At 43.7% G+C, this 24,258-nt stretch overlaps 1 protein-coding gene across 5 annotated transcripts in view; it reads right to left on the bottom strand.

Moving 5' to 3' along the window:
• The window catches only part of GULP1 (GULP PTB domain containing engulfment adaptor 1), a 1,895,686-nt gene extending 1,891,892 nt beyond the window's left edge, over window positions 1-3,794 (bottom strand). For all 5 annotated transcript variants that reach the window (XM_069225937.1, XM_069225932.1, XM_069225939.1 and 2 more), the window contains exon 1: window positions 3,674-3,794. The gene's annotated coding sequence lies outside the window, so the exon portion shown is untranslated. The remainder of the gene's footprint in view (window positions 1-3,673) is intronic.
• Between the last annotated feature and the right edge of the window lie 20,464 nt (window positions 3,795-24,258).

The raw sequence follows: 24,258 nt of genomic DNA on the forward strand, positions 1-24,258 counted from the left end.
TACACTAACAGCGCGCATGCTGGAGACCCAAGAGGAGACACGCAGAATCCCCTCCACTCGTGCTCACGGTTCAGAGGAGGACTGGCCTAGACTGCTCTGCAGTTCACCCTATAAGGAACTGGGCTCTAGCGGGTGCGAGGCCACTTTTTCATAAGTGTGTGCTTTATTTTCAAACAAGTAGCTTTGGGGGATTAAACCGCACTGTGTGGTAGTGATATCACTTACATACTGGCTGCACTATACAATAGTAAGACTTGATAAGAGGATTTCTGCTACTTACTGCATAAGTCTTTCAAGTAAAACAGAACTCGACTGGACGTCGGCACGCACAGTGAGCTTCTTTTACACTCCCCCAGTGAAATTTTCCACTGGCATCGGAGAGGTGATTTCGCCGCCTAAGGGAATGATTTACAATCTCATAGCAAAGTGGCCCAGTGGAAACTGCCGAAAAGGTGACGTAACCACTCGTGCCATATTTTATACACATGGGCTACAGTGTGGCCTACTTCCTGTGACAAGCATATAATCTTCACTCTGAGCAATTTGAGGCATCTGTAGAGATCGCAAGTTTCTGGTGTCACGCACCACCCTGCAGTCATGTTTCCTCTCTTCTACGTATATTTTTTATTTGTAATGGGATGGGTTTAGAAATATCCGAACACAACAGTTACGTCAGGGTGGGACGAAAACCCCACGTCTGCCACAGAGCACCTTGAGATTTCTCAAGCAGTACGCTGCAAATACCTCTATAGACATTGTTAGCTGGGGGCAACTTTTGGGCCCCACTTGAAGATTTCAAGTGCCTCGCGCTAGGCGAGAACAAAGTTTCCGATGTTCGATTTCCTTTGCATGCTGATAAGTGAAGCGCATAATTTATATTGCGTAAAAAATTTAATTACTAGCGTGCAAACAAAACTGCACACGATGAACTACTCACACACACACATGTTGAACTAGCGAAAAACTCTAGGCACCTTTGAGGTTAGGTATATTGCAGGATGCAGAGTCAGATTCACAGTCGAACACGGTAATCACTCACTGACCTGCCTGCCTTGGTGGTAGGAGGGGGTGTTGGAGCTTAAACTCCACCAGGGAATGGGAGAAGCACCTGACCCCGCCCTGCAGCAAGTTGTCAAAGAAACCACGCACTCACCTAATTTCAATTTCTTTGCGGCAAGCAGCACGCGTGCAGTCTGAAGCCATCTCTCCGCTCCCCTCACAAACACACGCGGGTAATGAGAAGGCAAACAAAATAACAGAAGCCCAGGAACCATAGGCAATTAGTTCAGTCTCACTCCATTACCCCGGGCCGGTCAACCAGATGCTGGTGTCTCCCTGCTCGCCCACAACAAGCGCAGAAACTGGGCCACAACGATGTGATGTTTTAATTCTGCGAAAGAACTGCGGTCCACGGCCGACCCCATATTAATTGGTGGAGTGGGGGAGGGGAGGATATCTTACTGACTTCACATTTGGAACTCGAGTTGTCCGAGCTCACTCCCGCCACCGTTTTCCTTAACATACGGGGACTTTTACGTACCCTGTTATAAGCCCAAGCCTACAAGTACTAGGGTGCAGTGAAAAACGAGATTGGACACTACCTTCACACCTAATAAGGAAGATTTTCATGCACTTTCTCTGCGAGTAATAACGTGCTTTACACAAATGGTATAACAGAACAAACATGAGGCACCTTGAAGCCTCTGTAGACACATAGTTCCAGATGCGTGGGGCGTAGACCACAACAGGTGCTAACGGAGCCTGCGATAGCCCATCTACTTAGGGGGAAATAGCCCTCCTGGCGTTCAACGTGGCACGCTCTATTCACCGGGACATAACAAGGGTGTGGGGGCAATCCGTTAGTCAAACGCCATTTGTATCCCACATGTACTTGAGTCAGTGCTTAATATGTTAATAAAAAGGTGCCTTGCCCAAAACGCCCTCCTGTTAAACACGCGGCACTGCATTTAAATATGCGAACAAGGAATACGGACGCAAGGTAATCCTGAAGCCATCTCGGGTCTCTTCAATCCATATAAAGCCACTCCCTGCCCCTTTAACTCACTCTTGCAGCTTTCTACTTTCTCCCTTTGTGACGCTTTTTCGTTTTCCTCTTCCTCCGCCTTTCCCACATGTGTCTTTTGCTCGCTGCAAATGTTTGAGGCAGAAGAATAAGCGCCGGCCCTCAAACATAAGTGCCGGTGCTCAGCACCGGCAACAACTAGCACAAATTAAGCACTGATTGGACTAAGTCTGACACTTGTTGAGTGTTATTCCATGCACTTGAAATGTAAGGCTCACGCAGAGAGCACATCATTCGTCCTTATTTTGTGCATGTAGAACGGAGCAAGCTGCTACTTTCTTTCCCACCACCGTGAGCAAGCACGGCTTTTCCATCGAAGCATGGGGCGAAAGACAAACAGTCCGCTTATTAAGACGCACACAAGAGTGTATGAAAGTCAATACACAAAGCATCCAGACCGTGGATCATTTTGCTCGCCTGCCGCCATCCCACAACTCCACAGATCTAGGGACAATGCCAGAAACTTTTACAACTCACCCAGAGCTGACCTGTGCTAGCAGAGGACTGCACAAATCCTTATGAAGAGTGTCCACCCTTGTACAAACCCCTCTCGCGTTACAGCTCGCGAGACAATTATTTACAAGTGCCTTGCCTGGTTGGCAGCCGGTGTTGCACAGAGGCGCAGTCCGTGTGGCAGTTTTCACCAAGCACCCAGCACTGCCAGGGACGGGGCCAAATAAAGTATTTTGGCGAACCTTGGAACGAGAGCAAAGGAAGGGGTGTCAGCACCGCCCACCCAAATACAGGTTAGCCATCAACTACCATGCCCTGAAGCAGGGGTCTCAAGTGCCCAACGCGCCAATAGCATTGCAATTATGTTTTTTGACATTTGTTTTCCTTTCTGGTACTTTCAGCTATGTGTCAAGATGGGACTGTGCAAACTACAAATACCCGAATGCAAGAGGTGATTAAGAGTTCCGTAGAACAGCCAGGGTTCCTCTACCATCAAAGGGGTGCACTGCGTTGCACCCTAACGACAAGTCTGTTGGCACCACCCATGGCGGAACGCGTTATTCTCTCTTTTTATTCATACGGATAATAGCACCTCTTGCGTAGTGCAGAACAAGAGGTGTTCCTACCAGAGTTATCGCTGTCAGAATATCACATGCCCGAAGTAAAGTATTCTTCCCTTGGGACCTCTTATCAGCTCTCCAGATGCCATTCACTTGTGCGTCAGAAATGCAGGTAGTAGCCCCAGGGTGTACCACTCGTGTTCTACCAACACTGTATAGGGAGAGGGCATACCCCTTGTGTCAAGCTAAAAACACCCCTCAAACAGTCTAGCTAAGGCGGTGCCATAGTGTCCAGACCGGCGCTGCACAGTACAACAGTGTACACTCCCCGTGGAGCAAGGCTCGCCACTCCCCCCATGCACTCCATAGCAGGGTGCGCCCCCCGCCCACCCCACGGCGTGGCATGGCTGTCAACACCGCTCGCAAGATACACAGTGAGGGGTAGGACCGCTCCTGCCCCAGGAGTAGGAGTGCCAGCACCCACAGAGTACTACAGTGAGATCTGGAACGGGCAGGGTGTCAGGATGATGTTGCCAACCCTGTTCTAGAAGTAATTAAAAAGAGAGGAGTGACTTACCCCGCCACAGCCCGAGGAGCTGCTGTAGCTCCTCTGCTCCCAGCTCCATCTGAATAAAGTGTTCTCGGGTCTGGAGATGAAAACAAGCACAACTGTTTGTCAGAAGAAGGCAGAAAACAGCGCGGACCCCGACAAAACAAACCCGAAACAAACCCAGCCCAGATAAGGGTGGATTTTGGCTGCTAAAGGGAGTAGGTTTTCGCTCTGCATTTACCTGCCATTTGGGCTTTGTTTTGATTTTCTATCCTTGTTCTATCTGGACTCATTGAGTTTTATTTTTACTTAGTTTTGTTTCAATTGATTTTTATTCTAACTCCAATGATATCTGTTTGTGATTTTCACTTTTTTTTCTACACCCGGTTGTTTTGTATTGGATTGATTTGCGTCATCGTTTGGTATTTGCCCTTTTTCCCTTACTTCATTGCGTTATGGTAATCTCGATATGTTTCTTTCCTTAACTATACTGTTTTCTTTCATGTAGTGCTTTCTTTTTTTTTTACCTCACTGCCCTTTTTCTCACATTATTTTTTATTCCATTACCTTCACTTGCCATACTTTGCAGCAGTTTTCTTGCTATCCTTTCGCTTGTTCTTTTTCTTTTTTGACCTATTCCTTTTCCTTTTGTTAGCTTAATCAACTTTTACATAGCACACCACTCGCCGGTTCTTTTGATTCTTGGAACTTTATGTTTTTCGTCAGGCGGATTTCTATGACTTTATACTTACCCATTCAAGGGTCTCAGTGAGCAAATGGTCAAACCCCTGTCACACAGTATTTATACGTTTGGCTAAAGTAGTTTCTACGTTGAACATTTTCTACTGGGAGGTGCTCCATTACCTTTTCCCCCATAGGGCTGGTAGCCCAACTTGGAAGGTGGAAGGCTCTAGTCCACATTCACATACGAACATGCTAGTACTCTGCATGAGAACAAAGGAATTATCAAATGCAGCCTGACTATCCCGAAGAGCTGTTTATGAGATCCTGGTGTCATGGGCACTTCTGAAGGCCTACACAAAAATGAGCTTAAACATGGTTAGAAGTACACATACCAAAACAATAGGCAGCAAGAAGTGCGCACATAAACAGAGGAATTATTGGAATGGCATCTATTACAAGGTTCTGTTTAATGGAATTCATGTAGGCAAAGTGTCCACTTTTGCTCTTTCCGGGGTATGTTACGTTGAATATACAGTTTAAAACATTTTGTAGAGAGTGCAGAGTGAACATAGTTGCTGTTTGAAACTATGAGAGAAATGCCTATTGGTTACAGTTATGCATTATTATTATGCATGGTTGCATCAATTTGGCTTCCAGTTATTGAATTTAAAATCCTGAGTACCTCAGATTACACAACTTCTGAACTGCTGCTTCCACGGAGATTTTAAAGTAGACACAAAGGCATGGAACGCTATAGTCTTTAATAGTGCATGTTGTAGCAAGTGTGCATTGGTCCTTATTAATAAATGGGCACCCATGCCACCGAAAATGCAAGATCACCCCGTTACTACCAAGTTAGGTATTATAAAAGAGCCACATTTTAGGTGCAGTGGGTCTTTCACTTCCCTGGGCCCAAGTGCCACTGCACCTGCTGCACTACTAATAGCTTCACCCCCGTTAAAAGAAGGTATGGTAATACCATACACAGAGCAAGCCCCTAATCCCCATTTCTGTGTGGAAGTGCTGGCTGTTGGAATAAGTTGTGGTCAACAAAGATGTCAGAGGCCTTAGGCTTCATTAGGGCAGATATCAGTCAGTTGCAGAAAACCTAAAGATTTAGAGGGTCGTTCTCACTTTGGAAGCCCAACATATGGAGCAGAGTCACTACTCCTGCAACTCCAGGTGTACCCAGTCTAATCTATTCAGAGAATTCAGTCAGGTTGGCAGTTTTATTTGCACCAAAGCACCTCCTATCCCCTTGAGGGAGCTGTTTTGCCCAAAAAACAATGTGATATCAACCCCCCCCCCCCAATTGAATGGTATAACCAGGCAACCAGGCACCTGACAGCACTTTTGCCGTTTTCTGAAGTCAAGTTCCCAAAGTTGGTGTTTTTGATTGGAACAATAAATACATTAATGTACTTGTTATTCTGGAAGATTTCTCCCTGCTTTTATTGGATATTTGAGCATTTTCACTGCCAAACTAGCGGCGGGTGGGGTGTCAGAATTCCCTCCAAAAGTAGGGCATTCTTTCCTATGTCATGTAAACAGGCAAATTCTTGTTAGCGATGGATTTCTACATGGCAGAGCATACAGAGGCTCAACTTATAGAACTTTGAAACCCCAACATCTTATGACATAAGGACAGCGAGTGGGGGAATATAGTGGACAGAAAGGGGACTTGCCAATTTTTGCATGAAACCCTTTTCCTGCTAACCTCTTAATGATCCCTGTTATGTTTAGTCAGCAAACAAACATCAAGATACTCAGATCAAACTACTGGCTCAAGCTTTATGCAGGACACCTGTCACTGAACGTTTTGCATATGGCTGGGTCCAAACTGGGCTGGCATGGTGAGCAAAAGAACAATGGATTAAGCCCAGATCTGTGACTTGGGGTGAGGGTTTGAAAAGTTTCAGTACTCCGCCCATCATCCTTTTGTGTTGCTAAAGTTTCCCTAAGTGGGAAGGGTATGCCCAGACATGGGTCCTTTGCTGACTGTGCCACTGGATTCAAGCTAGCCTGGCTGATGAAGGGTGATACCCTGAAACCAGTCCCAGGATGCTTGTTTCCGGTCCAGGGAGGACCTGGCCTGGCAGTTCGGGCTGGACCGTTCCTGTGGGGGAACAGGGTCAAGACTGAGCTCCATATGGCTGGGTCTAAACTGGGGTGGCATGGTGAGCAAAAGAACAATGGTTTAAGCCCAGATCTGTGACTAGGGGTGAGTGTTTTAAAAGTTTCAGCAATCCATCCACCATCCTTTTGTGTTCTTAAAACTGTAGGTACACACACAGGTTACAGTGGCAGGCAACAATCTATCATTTTGCAGAGGTCATGTATATTTAGCCACAAAGTGGTCTTTCAGTTCACAAAGACTGTGCAGACGTAGGCTCCAGGCATCAGATCTAACCCGTATGTTTCTTAGGTCTCTCATACTTTGAATCTCAAACCTGTAACAGAAATCATACTGGCTTTGTTCAGAATACTGCTTAGTGATGTTTCCTGTTAGTTTGACGGAGGAGCACAGCTTGGCTCTATTGTGTCTCAGACAGCACAGAGTTTATGGGGTGTCTGTTTTGTGTCATAGTGAGTGGATAATATGCATTTGACTTTCTCTTATTCTATAAAGGTGATTGCTGCCATTTGTCGCTAATGAGTTTGCTGGATTTTGTTATTGGAGACCATGATGCTGTCAAATAAATGGCTCCATTGCTGTGTTGTGAGGGCCTGAGTGTGGTGGTCTGTCTAATATTTTTTGTTGTGCTTGTCAGAATTGGTGCTCGTGAATAGTATGCTGCTTTGTTGCAGCAAGTTCATTTTCTACTGTGTAGCTTTGTTGTTGTGTTTCATGGTGTCCAAAGGTTTGTCTGTCGTGTTCTGCTATCAATTTGAATTACAGTTACAAGACAAGTGAAAACTACTGTGGGCGTACCTCTGTCAACTACTTGGCTCCAGTGAATGTTTAATGTTTACAACCTTACATTAGTCACACCTGTTTAGTAACTGAATACCAACATCCATTACAGATGATTGTGTCTCACAAAGCTATATAACAATCACAGACTGGTCTCTCACAATCATGTTTAATTATGTTTAATAATCACATGGCTTGCTGTATCTGCTAGAGAGTTTCTTTGTTATATTGTAGAGTTTGTTCAAGTTTCCATGACTTGCTGCTTCCAAGGCTCCTGTGGCAAGCCAGAAAGACCTGTTAAAGACAAAGCTGGTAAGAGAATCATGGGTAACGAAGGCCAACAACAAACATGGGTTGAGCACTTCGAAGAACTGTTAAGTAGCCCATGCAGCAATCTCTACCAGACATACACCAAGCTGACAAGGACTTGTCAATCGACTGCAGCAGACAAACCAAGGAAGAAATAAGGCAAGCCATCAAAAATATGAGAAATTGGAAGACAGTTGAGCCTGACAACATTACTGTAGAGGCACTAAACCTCCCCTTAGAGGCAGACATTGAAGCATCAGTAGACATTATCTACCCCATGTTTGGAAGGAACTGGTAAGGTGAAAAGGTGCCACCAGACTGGAAGGAGGGATATCTGATCAAGAGCTTCAAGAAAGGTGACTTGAGTAACTATGCAAACTACAATGTGATAACTCCCCTATCAACCTCAGGCAAAGTTTTCAACAGAGTCATCCTGAACAGAATGAACAAACAAGTTGGCACTCAGTTGTGAGACCAGCAAGCTGGCTTCCACAAAAAAATATCCTGTACAGACTAGATTGCAACACTGCTCATCATCGAATAATCAATAGGATGGATCTCTCCCCTCTATGTCAGCTTCATCAACTTTGAGAAGGATTTTGATACCGTGGAAAGAGGGACCCTTTGGAAACTCCTCTGCCACTATGGTGTGCCAGATCAACAGGTAAGAATCACCAGGACCTCTTATGAGGGAATGATTGGCAAGATAGTGCATGCAGGATAACTCACAGAAGCCTTTGAAGTGAGGTCCGGAGTCGAAAAGGTTTGTTTGGTCATGCCTTTTCTCTTCATTCTGACCATAGACTGGATCATGAAAACATCCACACCAAGGAGAAAAAATAAGATCCACTGGACACCTTGAACGCAGCTCAATGACCTGGACTTTGCAGATGACCTGGCTCCACTCTTCCATACCCATCTGTAGATGCAAGAGTTGACAAACAAAGTAGTAGCTACATTAGCACACTTGCCCTCAGCAACAAAAAGGGAAAAACTAAGATCCTGAAGGATAACAGAGCCAGCACAACTGCAATCACTCTTGCTGGCAATGCACTAAAAGAGGTTGAGGTTTTCACCTACCTGGGCAGTGTCATAGATAAACAGGGCAACACAAACTTCGGTGTCAAGGCAAGAATCAGCAAATCAAGTGCACGTTTATGCAGCTAAAGAAGATCTACAGCCCCACGGACCGAACACTGCAAACCAAGATCAGGCTTTTTACCACCAAAGTATAACTGGTCCTTCTGTATGGAGCAAAAACTAGGAGGGACAACAGTGACCAATATCAACAAAGTCCAGATTTCATCCACACCTGACCAAGGAAAATCTCCCAAACTGCTGGCCAAACACCATCAGCAACAACAACCTATGGCAGCAGACTTTCCAACTCCCTACTCATGAAGAAATCATGAAAAGATACTGAGGCTGGATAGTTCACACCCTCTGCAAGCCCACACAAAACACAATCAGCCAAACCCAAACCTGGAACCCTCAAGGGTAGAGGAGAAGAAGAAGACAGGCTGACTGCAGTGAAATGGGTTACAACTGTAGTCAACTTGACAGAAAAGCTCAAGACAGAGATGGCTGGAAAGTCCTGGTTAATGGCCTATACCCCAGGAGGGTTAGTAGCTGTAAGTAATAATCTAATGCCATCTTCTTCCAAAAATGTCCAACCATCTCAGATAGGAATCTCTCCAACATCTAACTATTGTAGATTCACATATCATACACATATAAGGGACACAAGGACAGGTGAATGAGGAGACAAGACAGACAAAATGAGGAAAGAAACTTTCTAACCAGATGGGGCATTTGTGTAATTTTGTGTAGCTGTTCTGTCTGCTTTGAATCTCTTGACCCAGATCTATCACTCAGGTTGCATGCCTCTCGCAGACTCCAGTATCAGACACCAAATATATTTCTTCAGCGACATAAACTGTAGCATTCAAGATACATAATTCCCCCATTCTCCAGTATCTGAGATCTAACTGTGCTTCAGTTTGCACAGATTTTAGAAGCTAATTTTTATGACAATTGTCATGGTTCAAGAGTTCACCAAAGACACAGTACTAAGAGTGGCCCCCTTAATCTCATATAGCCTTGTAGTGTTAGTCGCCTCTTGCTGCACATACAGTCATGTTTGCAGAATTGAAAGGGTAATGGAGAAGAGGTCAAACAAAAAGGTTGATAAGTCTTCACAGCTTTTCATCAGCTGTCTTAGAGTTGTAATTTAAAAGAAAATCCAATTACATGCATCAATTACTATGGGAACCCTGTTATCAGGGGCATGTTTCCATGTCTTCGTGTTTGCTGTATTATTGTGTGCTACCTGGAGTGCTCAGCTGCTAAAATAAAGTAGAAATAAGCATCTGAAGGCACCATTCTAGAATGTCCTCGCAGTAGCTTCACTCAAAATAATCGAGACGAACTGTGTTGCCTAATACACAGGATATGCTTTAATAACGTAGGCACGTATTAAGAGACTGAGCTATCCAATTCCAGATCCAAAGCTCAACAATATCAGAAAGTAAAGAAAATGTAGGACTCCAAATTCCAGAGTTTAAAATGTTGCAAATTAAATAAAGCAATAGGCTTCAGAGTTCAAAGTCGAAAAATGTCTAAAAAAAAGGGAAACCTTATCGACTTAAGGATCGAAAATGTAAATGTGTTACATGTGCATGGATCTTATTATTTATTGTTAACTCCTTGAGCGAACCCCCTAAGAACGTTTGTAGCTGTCCAAGGTGTCCAAGAATGTCGCTCGTATGGTGAAGCAAACCAGCAAAAGGAAAGAGGCTCCAAACCGCACTGTCTGGGAGGCATACTGCATGGTGAGTGCACTGAATTGGTCTGTTTCAATCAACGTGCTTATCTCCAAGATCGCGACCTGAAGTACGGGGACAATAGTACCCAGAATGTGAACTCCCACAGAAGCAGGAAGTCCACTAGACCTACAGGGTCTGAAGAACCCATCGGAGCCACAGCTGTACCATTTTGATACACCAGTTTCATATCGGGGATCACAAGCTTGTTCATGAGATACAGAGGTGACAGCCCATCCCCAAAGCACAGCACAACACAACAATGCAGGTGCTGTGGTCCAGTGTAAGCCCTTGTTACTGAGTAATGTCTGCCTCGATGGAAGCCAGTGTGGGGTGGAGGAACAGGACAACAACCAGGCCACGCTGAAGCATCCTTCCAGGGAACATACTTCTTAACAGTCTCCAATGAAGCTCAACCTGACAGCACAGCGTTCCCTCAGGTTACAAAGATCTTAAAGTTTATGGATTGTGACACCCCTTCTGTTCTTCAGATCACAGAGATCCTATTGATCCAAGTATTTGGCAGCACAATTGTTGTTCAGGTTACATACATCTCACATGCTATGGCCTCTAGTAGCAGATCTATCCCTGAGGTCAAAGGAATCACACAGGCATAGGCCCGTGACAACACAGCACAGCACAGTTACTCCTTGATGTAAGACTAAGGTATAAAAATATGTCAGCTTACAAAGATCTTACAACTAGTGCTCCAAAAATGAACTGGTACTGCCAGTACCGAGTACCTGCGCTTCTTTAATTTGAAAGGAAGGGTACAAGAACTTTTCAGCATTGCTTCAATACATTTAATGGGAGAGTAATAGCACTTCACAGAAGCAAACGGTTCTTTGGATGCCGAATGCCAGCACTTCTATATTTCCATTTAAAGCACTGCTTACAACTAGAGCATTTGAACTGCATTGCAGTCCTTTGGGTCTTCTTTTCTCTCGATACAGATAGATACCAGGCGTGCATTAAAACATATGAAATTGTGTATTTGTTTGTTTACATCACCATAATTGGTAATAGCTAAAGACAGCAAGCTCTGTTTGTATAATAAATCAGCGAAAGTGGTGCATACTAATATTGGTAGCATATGTTTTTGTGTATGTGTTGATAATCTAAACGCAATATTCAACCACAGCGTATGGCTGCTTGGGTATGAATAACTTAACTTCCAAAATGTACAGGTACAACTCTAATGGATGAGATTTCTTTCAACAGAACAATATGTCGTTTTTGAACCTGTGAATTACACCTACTGTTCGGAGCCCCGCAATGCTAATATAATCTAACAGCGTTTATTGATATTTAATGCTGGCTGTAGTGAGAACCAAACACTGTTAGAACACTTTCAAAGGTAGCACAATTAGGTCCCATTCGCAACCCAATTGCTTGCCAAAAGTAAACAAATGGGGGGTGTAGAGTAGAAGTAGCTCTTATAATCTTTATGTTAGCCAGGCATCCAGAACGTTTAGCATTACAGTTGTGTTACATACTGCCTTGCATTTTTGTAAATGAGAAACAATATTGCAAAGGCATGGTTTTAGTAAACGTGTTTCACGTAGACTGGGGATTGGACCGACACACTGTATCTCAAGGAAGAGGCCACCGTTTGGTTACAGATCGACAGGCTTTCTCAAAATATGACAGGAAGGACCAGCCTGTTGCTAGCTTCAGGGGCTCGAATTTTATTGGTCAAATATTTTTAAACTCTTGGAAACCATTCTGCGCATATCAGGGGCACATCAAACACCTACTGTTTCAAAATAGCATACATTCACACATTGGATACTATGTGTGTATTTGTCACCACTTGTGCTCACATTCAGCTGCTTATAGTGGTCAGTTTAAAAAAATGCAATATAACGAAACATTTCTCATGAAAAACAACAGTTTTAATTACCAATGATAGGGCACACTAGCTGTAACATTACTCTAGGACTATCGGCCTTCTTCCTTGATTGCCTGTTTTTATTAAGTGGCCGAGGAGGGGTAAGTGAGATAAACGGAATATTTACTTGTGCGGCGGAAGACTGGAATTGGGGTTCTGCATTCCCTTGCCAAATTTGTCTTCAATCCTGAGTGCAATGCTCAGACTCAAAAAAACCTTCGCTGGCTCCTATCCATGTACATTTCACTCACACAGAGTTGGCAAGTCGCAGAGGACAGTTCTATTCCACCAGAACATTCACAACAATTGCTGCAGAGGGCATCACATTACGCTTCTTAAGGTTCCCTTTACCAGTTAACCACATAATTACACATCTTTGCTGTGGCCATATGTGAGATTCGATTTTTGTAGTACTTGGACAGTGAACCTCTCTGGAAGCAGAACAGGGAGTGCCTAATAGAAAGATTGTACTGTACTTTATTTCTGTAGCCCACATCCTTTGTGATCATGTGGTGTTTCTCTTTCCAACTCAAGTGCAAAACCGTATTCTGCTGGCTGGAAAAATACAATCAGAGCATGGTACAATTTGTAGGTTGGAAATGAACATAAACCAGTTTATGATGGTTCTGCCCCCCTACCAATATCTCATGGCAGTTCATACAAACTGGTCTTTCAGAACCAATTCACAGCAGTCATTTTGGCTTTGCAGAGATGCTCTGCAGTGCGGCATCATATGACAGGAGGCACTGGATTTGACCAGGACTTTGTTTTTGTGTTCTTGACAGTGAAGAAGACAATGGTCCGGAGACCATTTTCGATAAGCCATGTCATACACTGTCATGAAGAGGAAGGGATATGTCTTGATCGTCAGGAAAAGAACATGAAACTGCTAAGGAAAGACCACTTGGGAGATGACTCAAGTGAAACAGTATGACCTGGAACAATGAAGTCCTGAGTTCAGTATACTTTATCCAAGACCAAAAAACACCTGAACGCAACTACACTACAGTCAAGGACATGTTTGAACCATCAGAGAACGGCACCTGTTAGTGAGTTTGCACTTCCCCTTCACCTGCTTGTCTTTGAAGAAGTCCACATGAACCATCCCTTTTTTGAGCTGGACATTAGGGTTTTCAGTTTTGCCACATCACCTTCAAAGCTGCCCTCCTAACTGGTTTATTGTGATCTAATACTAGATCTATTCGAACCATCTCTGTACAACCTCTGTCTTTCTAAATATTTATGTTTCAAAGTGCAGAACAAGCTTAACTTCACACTACTGGTTACCTCAGTTTCCATGTAATCCACTGTGCCCTATTGCTTGAGTGCCGCTGATACTGAAAATATTTGACTTCAACCATCTGTTAACCCCTTCGCTGTCAGGCCTTTCCCCCTCAGGTGCCAGGCCTCTTTTTGGCTATTTGGAGCAGTTCGCACTTAGCCCCTCAAGTTTTTGTTCACATAAGCTACCCACACCATAATTTGCATCTTCTTTTTCCCAACATCCTAGGGATTCTAGAGGTACCCAGAGTTTGTGGGTTCCCCTGAAGGACACCAAGAAATTAGCCAAAATACAGCAAAAATGTATTTTTGTAAAAAACAAAAATGGGGAAAAAAGTGCTGCAGAAGAAGACTTGTGTTTTTTCCCCTGAAAATGGCATCAACAAAGGGTTTGCGGTGCTAAAATCACCAGCTTTCGAGAACAGGCAGACTTGAATCAAAAAATCCAATTTTTCCACACAATTTTGGCATTTTACCTGGATATACCCCATTTTTACTATTTTTAGTGCTTTCAGCCTCCTTCCACTTAGTGACAGAAATGGATGTAAAAACCAATGCTGGATCTCAGAAAGCTAAACATTTCTAACAAGTAGACAAAATTCTGAATTCAGAAAGGAGTCATTTGTGTAGATCCTACAAGGTTTTCCTACAGAAAATAACAGCTGAAATAAAAAAAATATTGAAATTGAGGTGAAAAAAACATAACTTTTTCCTAAATGTTTTACTCTGTAACTTTTTCCTGCGATGTCAGAAGTTTGAAAGAAATGTACCATTACATCTGCTGGACTCTTCTGGTTGCGGGGATATATGGGGCTTGTAGGTTCATCAAGAAGCCTTGGGAGTCAGAGCCAATAAATGAGCTGCACCTTGCAATGGGTTTTCATTCTATACCGGGTATGCAGCAATTTATTTGGTGAAATATAAAGAGTGAAAAATAGGTCTCAAGAAAACCTTTGTATTTCCAAAATGGGCACAAGATAAGGTATTGAGAAGCAGTGGTTAATTGCACATCTCTGAGTTCCGGGGAGCCCATACTAGCATGTGAATTACAGGGCATTTCTCAAATAGACGTCTTTTTTACACACTGTCTTACATTTGGAAAGAAAAAATTTAGAGAAAGCCAAGGGGCAATAACACTTGTTCTGCTATTCTGTGTTACCCCAAGTCTCCCGATACAAATGGTACCTCATTTGCTTGGGTAGGCCTAATGCCTGTGACAGGAAACGCAACATGGGCACATCACATTTTTACACTGAAACCTGATGTGTTTTTTTGGAAGTGCCTAGTTGTGGATTTTGGCCTTTAGCTCAGCCGACACCTAGGAAATCTACCAAACCTGTGCCTTTTTGAAAACTAGGCAACTAGGGGAATCCAAGATGGGCTGACTTGTGGGGCTCTCATAAGATTCTGTTACCCAGAATCCTTTGCAAATCTCAAAATGTGGCCTTAAAATTTTTTTCCTCAAATTTCGGTGACAGAAAATTCTGTAATCTAAGAGGAGCCATGAATTTCCTTCCCAGCATTCCAGCATTCCCCCAAGTCTCCCGATAAAAATAGTACCTCACTTGTGTGGGTAGGCCTCGTGCCCGCAACAGGAAATGCCCCAAAACTCAACATGGATACATCACATTTTCCCAAAGGAAACAGAGCTGTTTATTGCAAAGTGCCTCACTGTGGATTTTGGCCTCTAGCTCGGCCAGCACCCAGGGAAACCTACCAAACCTGTGCATTTTTGAAAACTAGACACCTAGGGAAATCCAAAATGGGGTGACTTGTGGGGCTAACCAGGTTCTGTTACCCATAAACGTATGCAAACCTCAAAATTTGGACAAAAAAACACTTTTTCCTCATATTTCGGTGACAGAAAGTTCTGGAATCTGAGAGAAGCCACAAATTTCCTTCCACCCATCATTCCCCCAAGTCTCCCAATAAAAAATGGTACCTCACTTGTGTGAGTAGGCCTAGTGCCTGCGAAAGAAAATGGCCCAAAATACTATGTGGACACATCAAAATGATCAAATACTAAACTACCTGGTTTTTGCAGGGGTGGGACCTGGATTTATGGTCCTGGGCTCAGCAGCCATATAGGGAAAACTACCAAACCCAAACATTTCTGAAAATTAGACACCAGAGGGAATCCAGGGAGGTGTGACTTGCATGAATCCACCAATGTTTTCTTACCAAGAACCCTCAGCAAATCTAAAATTTAGGTAAAAAATCACATTTTTCGCAAATTTCTGTGTGGGATCACCGCACTGGGACAAATTTCCTACCACCCAACGTTCCCCTTAGTCTCCCGGTAAAAATTATACCTCACTTGTGTAGGTGGGCCAAGTGCCTGTGACAGGGAAGAGCCAAAAACATGTTGAAATTGAGAGGGAACCAAAACGGGTCCAAAAGGGCAGTTTGAAAAAAAACATTTTTAGGCTGACAAGTGGGGCAGGATTTTTATTGGTATAGATGAGACAATGCCGGGTGGTAGGAATTTTGTAGATTCCTGAAGATTCCGGAAGGTTCCATCACAAAAATGTGGGAAAAATGTGTGATTTCCAGAAAAGTTGGCTGTTTGCAGGACATTGTGGGTAAGAAAATGATGCGGGTGCATGTGAAGCACACCACCCTGGAATCAACCAGATGTTACTACATGGCAACGTCCAAAAGTCCAAAAAGTGCAGCCTTCACCATTCCAAGAGGGACAATTTTGAGAGTTAGACAAGCTCTCATGGCCCAAATGTAACACCAAAACCCAAAATAATCAACTGTCCTCTTGCTTGCTGTGGGAAAAGATGTTTTAGTGTGCGGGGGAGAGCTGAAAGACTGTTACCCCCTTCAGTTGGGGTGGGGCATAACCAGGCCCATACTGGTTGGTAACCACCACCCCACTATTTTTTTTTATTCTCTGGCATCTAGTAGAATTTCTGCCCCCCAGCGTTTGGATCGGGGGTAATTGCCCCATCTGCCCACTGGTGGGCAGAACAACTTTGGCCCCATTTATTTGGGGTAGGGGCATGGCCATATCCCTACCCTCTTATTTTGAAAAAAAAATCTTTCCTGGTCTCTGGTGGGCTTTCTGCCCCCCTTTGGGTCAGATGGGCCTTCCAAAAATAGGGCGATCTGCCCCCAAGGAGGGCAGATATAGCCAACAGTAATGTTCCCTCATGGGGAGCAACCCTTGCCCAAGGGGCTGCCCCCCAAACAAAACACACACATTCACACACCAATCCCTGGTGCCTAAGTGGTTTCTGCCCCGGGGGACAGATTGGCCAAATAAAAATAGTCTGATCTGCCCCAAAGGGGGCAGAAATGGCCTAAATACAATTTGCCCCCCAGGGGAGCGACCCTTGCCTAAGGGGTCACTCCCCATATATAAAATAATAAAGTAAACAAAACAAAATATATCCCCTGGTGTCTAGGGGTTTCTGCCCCTCGCCCCGGGGGGCAGATCGGCCTAGTTACAATAGGCCGATTTGCCCCCAAGGGAGTCAGAAATGGTCTACAACAAATTTCTCCCCCCCCATGGGAGTGACCCTTGCCTAAGGGGGTCACACCCCTTATGTGAAACTGACAAAAAAAATCCCTGGTGTCTAGTGGCTTCTACCCCCTTTAAGTGTAGATTAGCCTAATAAAAATAGGCTGATCTGCCCACAAGGGGGCAGAAATGGGCTAAATACAATTTGATCCCCCCCCCCACCCAGGGGACCGACCCTTGCCTAAGGGGTCGCTCCCCATATATAAAAAAAATAAAGTAAATAAAAAAAAATATCCCTGGTGTCTACCAGCCTAATTATAATAGGCCAATCTGCCCCCTGGGGGGGCAGAAAAGGCCTAAAAATATTTTGCCCCCCCTGGAGAGCGGCCCTTGCCCAAGGGTCCGATCCCCTTATACATAAATATAAATACAAAAATAAAACCCCTGGTGTCTAGTGGTTTTTGCCGCCCTTAGGGAAGATAGGCCTAATAAAAATAGGTTGATCTGCCCCGGGGGGGCAGAAATGGCCTAAAAATAATTTGCCCACAGGGTAGTGACCCTTGCCTAAGGGGTCGCTCCCCTCCTGCAAAAAACTAATAATAATACATAATCCCTGGCATCTAGAGGTTTCCACCCCCCCGAGGGCAGATTGGCCTAATAACAATAAAAATAATTGCCACCCTAGGGAGCGACTCTTGCCCAAGGGGCTACTCCCCTTATTGAAATATAAAAAATAAAAAAATCACTGGTGTCGCATCGCGATCGGGCAGCAGAAATGCTGGGAGAGGCATGAAAGGAAAGGAAAGACATTTCCTTTCCTTTCATGCCTCTACCACCCTACCTCCCGATCGGAACAGAAATGCTTTAGCATTCCTGTTCCGGGATTGGAGGTGACCTCTGATGAGGTCAGCGCACTATTAGCATGCTGACGTCATCAGACGTCACTGGGGGGGTGGGAGGGGTCGGGGTGGAAGGGGAAGCGATTACCCTTCCATCCCTGCCCTGGCGGGGTGGGTGGGAGGCTTATGAGGGGAGTGTTGGCATTCCCCCCATGGGCCCGGTGCAGGACGAGCTGGTCTCATCCCCGGCACACAGGAACTGTGTGCGAGGATGAGACCAGCTCGTATGAGGCACCGTACGGGTTAAAAGAGATATGTCTGTAAATTATAGTACCCAGGGGGTACACACTGTGTGGACCATAGTCCCATTCCAAGAACTGGTGGCTCCTTCTCTGAAACATTGGCTCTGATTCGGATCAGAGATTAAACTTGCCCCTTCTTAATTGTGGTGGGACTCCCACCCACTGACCACCACATCTTATTGGCCTTGTTAACTGAACTCAAAATTTTGACTTTGAACTCGTTTTTTGCTTGCAATCTAAAATCTCCTTTTGTGAGATGTGGGCAAGAAATCAGCAGGCTGGTTTTGAACCCCCCTCAGTTAACTTTCTTAAGCAATGCCCCCCGAGAGAATAGGATAAAGGGCAAATGCACCATGGCACACCTGACTGTGCAATATTCAGTTTGGTAGTTAAATTAATTGATAAATAAAGTAAATCGTTTAGGAATCGAACCGTAAGGACTGCCAAAGATTGTTGTGAACTCCCATTTCCATCCTAGAGACTAACATACCCCACGTACATCAGCCTTTTTGGGATGGATATGGCACCTTGCCATAAGTGACACAAAACCATTTAGGGTCATGTATCAGCCCCATATGTAATTTGAAGTGTCAGTTTGAAAATGTCAACCGTTATTTTAAATGCTACTGTCTACCTATCTGTCAACAAAGATCTGTTACATTTAAAATAATCAGGACTTCCCAGAAATGTGATATATTCTTCCTGAATAATGTTCCACATTGTATCTAAATATTTAATTGTTTGCATGACTAAGGCCATACCATACATCTATACTTGAGGTTTGATTTATAAGCCAGAACTTTCCATTTTCCTGGTTTTAACTGTCCAACCTAGAGACAGAGAAGGGGCTGTGTCTGCCATCCTACGAACCAAGACGAGCAGATTAGACAGCTGCAGGAAACAAGCCCTGGCAAAACCAACAGGTATTTCTTTAATATGCCAACACAAGTAAATAGAGGCAGTTACAAATGCATTTACATGTACTGCATGCACATATGCTGTTTATCACATTTAAAACCACACCATTCGCTTTCCCAATATTTTAAAAGTAGCAACAAAGGTTTTTTTTTGTATATAATGCATCTGAAAGATAAATAATTCAATGTGCCAACCAGTGATTGGACAGAGTGTAATTTCACATGTAAAATAGTCCACCATGTTCTCCAATTGAAGTGCAAGTAGAAGGTGGGATAATACATCAATAGCGTGATGTGAGAAAGTAACACTCCTCTGGTGGAGTCAAAATCCACTCTATGTACATCTTAAAATATTTTTAACAATAGGTATTGTAGACAGCTGTGATGTCAAGACAGATCTTAAAAGGAAATTCTTTCATTGCCAGCTCGCTGTACTGTCAATTTCTTTTTGTACAGTGCTCAGTCAGGAGATCACTTTTAAAACCTGCACACTGCAGACTCATAAACCTCAATCACCAACCTCTGGAATCCCTAGATGAAGTCTGTGTGCTAGGCACATTTTTTTAAATGATATACTGTATAACTGTGAGAAATTGGCTTGTTGGTTGAATGGGGCACAATTTTTTGTCAGGGTGAATCAGCAAAGTCTCTAAATGAACCTGTTCTCAACCCTCTGGTAGCTTGGCACAAAAGCAGCCAGGCTTAACTTAGAGATAATATGTGAAGTATTCATACAGAAAAACAAACAGTAATACATTGAAAACCCAACACAAGAAAATTTGCACACCAATTAAAAAAAAAATATGAGTAAAGTTTGATAAAGTATTTGACACCAAATTAACAAAAATCCAAGCAGTGGAAAATGTGCAATTTCAAAGATTTAAGGTAGCCATAGAGCTTAACAGCACAAAGTTCCACTTGCTGCTATCTGATCATGTGAGACTGGGAGAAAGTGGGTGAAAATCACAAGTACAAACTGGCTACAATAAAGCACATGCTGGATACAGGGACCAGCTTAGTTCAGCTACCTTTGAGTGTCCAATGCAAAGATTCTGCTTTTGGTGGAGGAAGCCGTGACAAGCAGGGACAGCGTTGGGGTCGATTGTCATTGTGGCATGAAGAGTGGGCCAGTTGTCATAGAGAGTCATCACTGTAGCACGAAGATTCAATCGGGCATCATGAATGCTTGTTGCTGGTGCTTTACATTGGCAGTCACCGTGGGATGTTGATTCTGTATCGCAAATTGCAGATCTTGTGTTGCTGTTCATTTCTGGTGGTCACTGTAGCGCAAAGAGTAAGGTTCACTTGAGCTTTGCATTGGCGGTCAGCGCAGATGGCAAATTCTTAGCACAAATGGGCCCATTCATAGTCTTAAAGATCCCAAAACTTCAGGATTTCTCCTTTTCATTAAGGAGGAGCTCAGCTGATGCCACACCAAGGGTCTAGGGCTTGGGAAGGCACTACGTGGAGAGCTCACTTCAGCAGAGGCCAGGTTGGTCCAGGGCAAGTGTTAGATGGGCAGTTGCAGAAAGTCCTTTGGAGCTTGTTGTGTCCCAGTAGCTCAGAACAGAGGCCAGCTAATTACCCTTGCAGTCCCCAAGATAGCCTAGGATGAAGGGTGCAGGTCCAGTCTTCCTTCTCAGATAACTGGGTAGGAGGCCTCAAGCAACAGGACAGTCCTATGGCAGCAGGATAATACTTCTTCCGTAGCAATCACAGGTCCAGGCATGTACTGAAGAGTTGATCTGAGGGTCACATCACTATACCTTGTGTTAGCTTTCAAATGGAAGAAGTTTCTGGAGTTTTTCCCTTGCAGAGGTGTTTGGATTTTCCTGCCTTCCTGTCCCATTCCCATTCTGTCTGCAGTTGTGAAGGAAATTCATCTTTTTTGCCCTTATAACCCCAATTTTGTGACTGATACAGGTGGTTATTGACTTTGAAAGTTCCCCGGACTCTGATAGCCAGGCCCAGGGCCATTGCTCTGTCCTTAAAAGTATATGGTGTCTGGTATAATTATAATCGACCAAGACATTCTACTGTAAGTCCCTGGTATACAATAGGGAAGGGAGGTTTACGGACCCCAATGGAATTAATGCACTTAAGGGTACCCTGCTGTAGTGCCTAGCGTCATTTTAAAGCCAGACCTGCTTTGCAGGCTGATTGTATCATAAAACTATGTCCCAATGCAACTTTCACTACCTTTTTATAACATGTAAGTCACCCTAAGGTCTGCCCTAGACACCCCAAAGGTAGGGTAGTTTGTTATAAAAAGCAATGACAATATAAAATATGTTTTAAATGCTGTGGTGGGGAAAAAGAGACAATGTTGTTTTTCTCCATTGTAGTACTGCTAACCCTGTAGGCAACATGGGAAGGCTTTATTACATGTCAATGCAGTCCAACGTTTGATTGGCAATAGTTTGGAAGTTGATTCAAAGTATCAAAACAATAGTTACAATACATCCAACTACTTGCCAAAGTTGGATTTATTATAACTATTACAGAAAGTAGTAGGAAAGTAGTTTTAGAACCTACTATCCTGGGGTTGACCAATGCGGCTCTGTAACAGCCTCTTCTGATTGGTCAGCTATTTTACTGTCCAGGCCAAGCTGTTCCACAAGTGGGTGTGAAGAGGCCTGGGGCTGAAAGAATACAGCCATTTGGTGGGAGGAGATCTGTGTCCTTGAGAAGCCAGAACAGAAAGGGGCCTGGGGAGATAAAATGAACTTGAAAGGTAGAAGCACAGATGTCACAGGACCTAGGCCAGCCCCCACTCTTTTGATCCCCCCCAGCCAGATGGAAGCTCCCCTAACTAGATTAGGAGAGGAACTGAAAGGGGAGTGAAGGGAAAAGTTTGCCACACCTGTGGGTTAGGTTAGCGAGACCGGCACTCCAAAGAGAGATTTTCTTCATTTTGATTTTTGGACAACTGTGCAATTCTGGGACAAAAATTATGCTATACTTTCCAGGATGTAATCATAACAGAGAGCGGCAACTTGAACTCCATTGGTTGACGTGCCCCACCTCCTTGCTAGCCCCGAATGGGAAATAAATATGGGAAATCTGCAGGATTTCCTTAGATCCCTACCTGAAACATCTGACGGAGAAGGCCTGCCCTGCTGGACCCTTGAACTGCACAACAGAAGACTGTACTCAGAAGGACTGCACCTGCTGCAATTTGAAGGCCCCACACAAGAAGGACTTTGCCTGTCTTCAAGGATAAGGAATGGACCCCCTGAGATGCAACAGGTAGAAAAGTGTTGGAAAAAGCCACCAGTAACATCCACTAACAGGACAGCTCCAGCTGACCAGCTTCATCTGGATTTTCATGGGATGAACAGGTGTATTGTGGTAACTGGAGCCCCAGAGCCCTCCAAGAGGCAAACCAAAGCTTCTAAACCCTTGGCTGGTGCAGTGGATCATTTCTGACCTTTAAGGAATCTTTCAGAAGAAGATATGAAAGTTTGGGAACTTTTTGGTAATGTTTGTGAAAAAAGCTCCAGAAGAAAACCATCATGAATGATGAGAGTCAATCTGGTGATGTCAAACTGTGACTTGGTCTGACCATGCATGTTTGCCCCACTGAAAGCTCCATAGCTCATCGTCGTTGACGATGAATACAAAGACCTCCAAGGTTCACTGAGGCCTTGTGCTACAGCAGGCCGCCTTTGTCAGATTGAAATCTGGATCGGAGGACCCGATTTTTTGACATCGAGAGAAAAGCTCCCAAAAAATAACAAAGTGCAAAGGTAAAATCTTGACTGGGACCTACCGGGTAACCTTTCCAACCCGCAGTTCATCTCGTCAGCCTCAAACTTTGACATTGTCCCGGTCCAGCATGGCCAGATAGCAGCAATTGGTGCTTTATGGTTTTTGGCACTTGAAAGCACATTCTTTTATTTAATCTCTGAAAATTCATATCTCCCTTTCCCGACATTGGATGTTTGTCATTTTGATGTAATTTTAAAGATACAAATATTCTCTATTATTATAAAGTGGTGTTTGGTTTTTATTGTATTGTGTCTTTTACTTATTACCTGTTTGGATGATATTAAATGCTGTCCAGTTACCTGTCTCCTAAGCTAAGCCTGACTGCTCGTTTCCAACCTACCAAGGTTTGAGTAAGGATTAATTTATTGAGATTTGACCACACCTTATTAGTGATTGTGGTATTATTAGTATCTGAAGATTCATACATCCACCTACGAATAACCCACTTTCCTACAGGTCACAATAGGCTAGTGTGAAGTTTTTTGTGTGTGAGTTGAGGCAGTGTCTTTAAAGTCCACATGTGACAGTTGATAGCTCAGGATACAGGATGCATGCACGAAATGGTTAAGACAAAACATGTCAACTTTCTGATATTGACATTTTCAGAATTGTGACTTTAAATACCACTTTACCATTAAAGAGTGTTTCAAATTACAATTCCTCAGACACCAAACATGACTTTCCAACCTGCTCCTACGCCAAGATTATCACTTTTTAAATGTAATAAATTAACACGGTTTTATTCTATGGGAGAGGCAGGCCTTGCAGTAATGAAACACAAATTTAAGAGCGTTTCACAACCAGGACATGTAAACGTTAAAACATTTTCAGTACAGTGCATCCTGCCCTATGAGCTGCTAAAGGCCTACACTAGCCGTGACTCACATGTATTAGCATGAAAGGTTTAGGCCTGGCAAAAGGTTTTTGTTTTGTCATGTCAAAATTACAATTTGAAACTACATACACAGGCTGCAATGACAGACCTAAAACATGTTTAAAAGGCTACTTAAGTGGGTGGCACAATAAGTGCTACATGCTTACCAGTAACATTTAATTTAGAGGCCAAGGGTACATTTGGTGCTACTTTACTAGGGTCTTAGAAGCAAATCATATGTGCCAATTGGGTGCAAGCCAATGTCTTCATGTTTAAAAGAGAGTGCATACACACTTTAGCATTGCTTAGCAGTGGTAAAGTACACAGAGTCCTAAGACTAACAAAAACAAGATTAGCAAAAATGGATGAGTAAGGCAAAACCCTTGGGAGAAGACTACCCTAAGGTTGATCGGTCTAACAATCTGCTACTCCGTTTTGTCCACAATTTAATATATTATATATAATGCAAGTTACAGTGCAAGTATAGCGCAAACTATGTACAAATGATGTAAATCTCAATATTTATAATTAAATATTAG

Source organism: Pleurodeles waltl, chromosome 3_1, assembly GCF_031143425.1.
Source record: "Pleurodeles waltl isolate 20211129_DDA chromosome 3_1, aPleWal1.hap1.20221129, whole genome shotgun sequence".
Classification (NCBI taxonomy): domain Eukaryota; kingdom Metazoa; phylum Chordata; class Amphibia; order Caudata; family Salamandridae; genus Pleurodeles; species Pleurodeles waltl.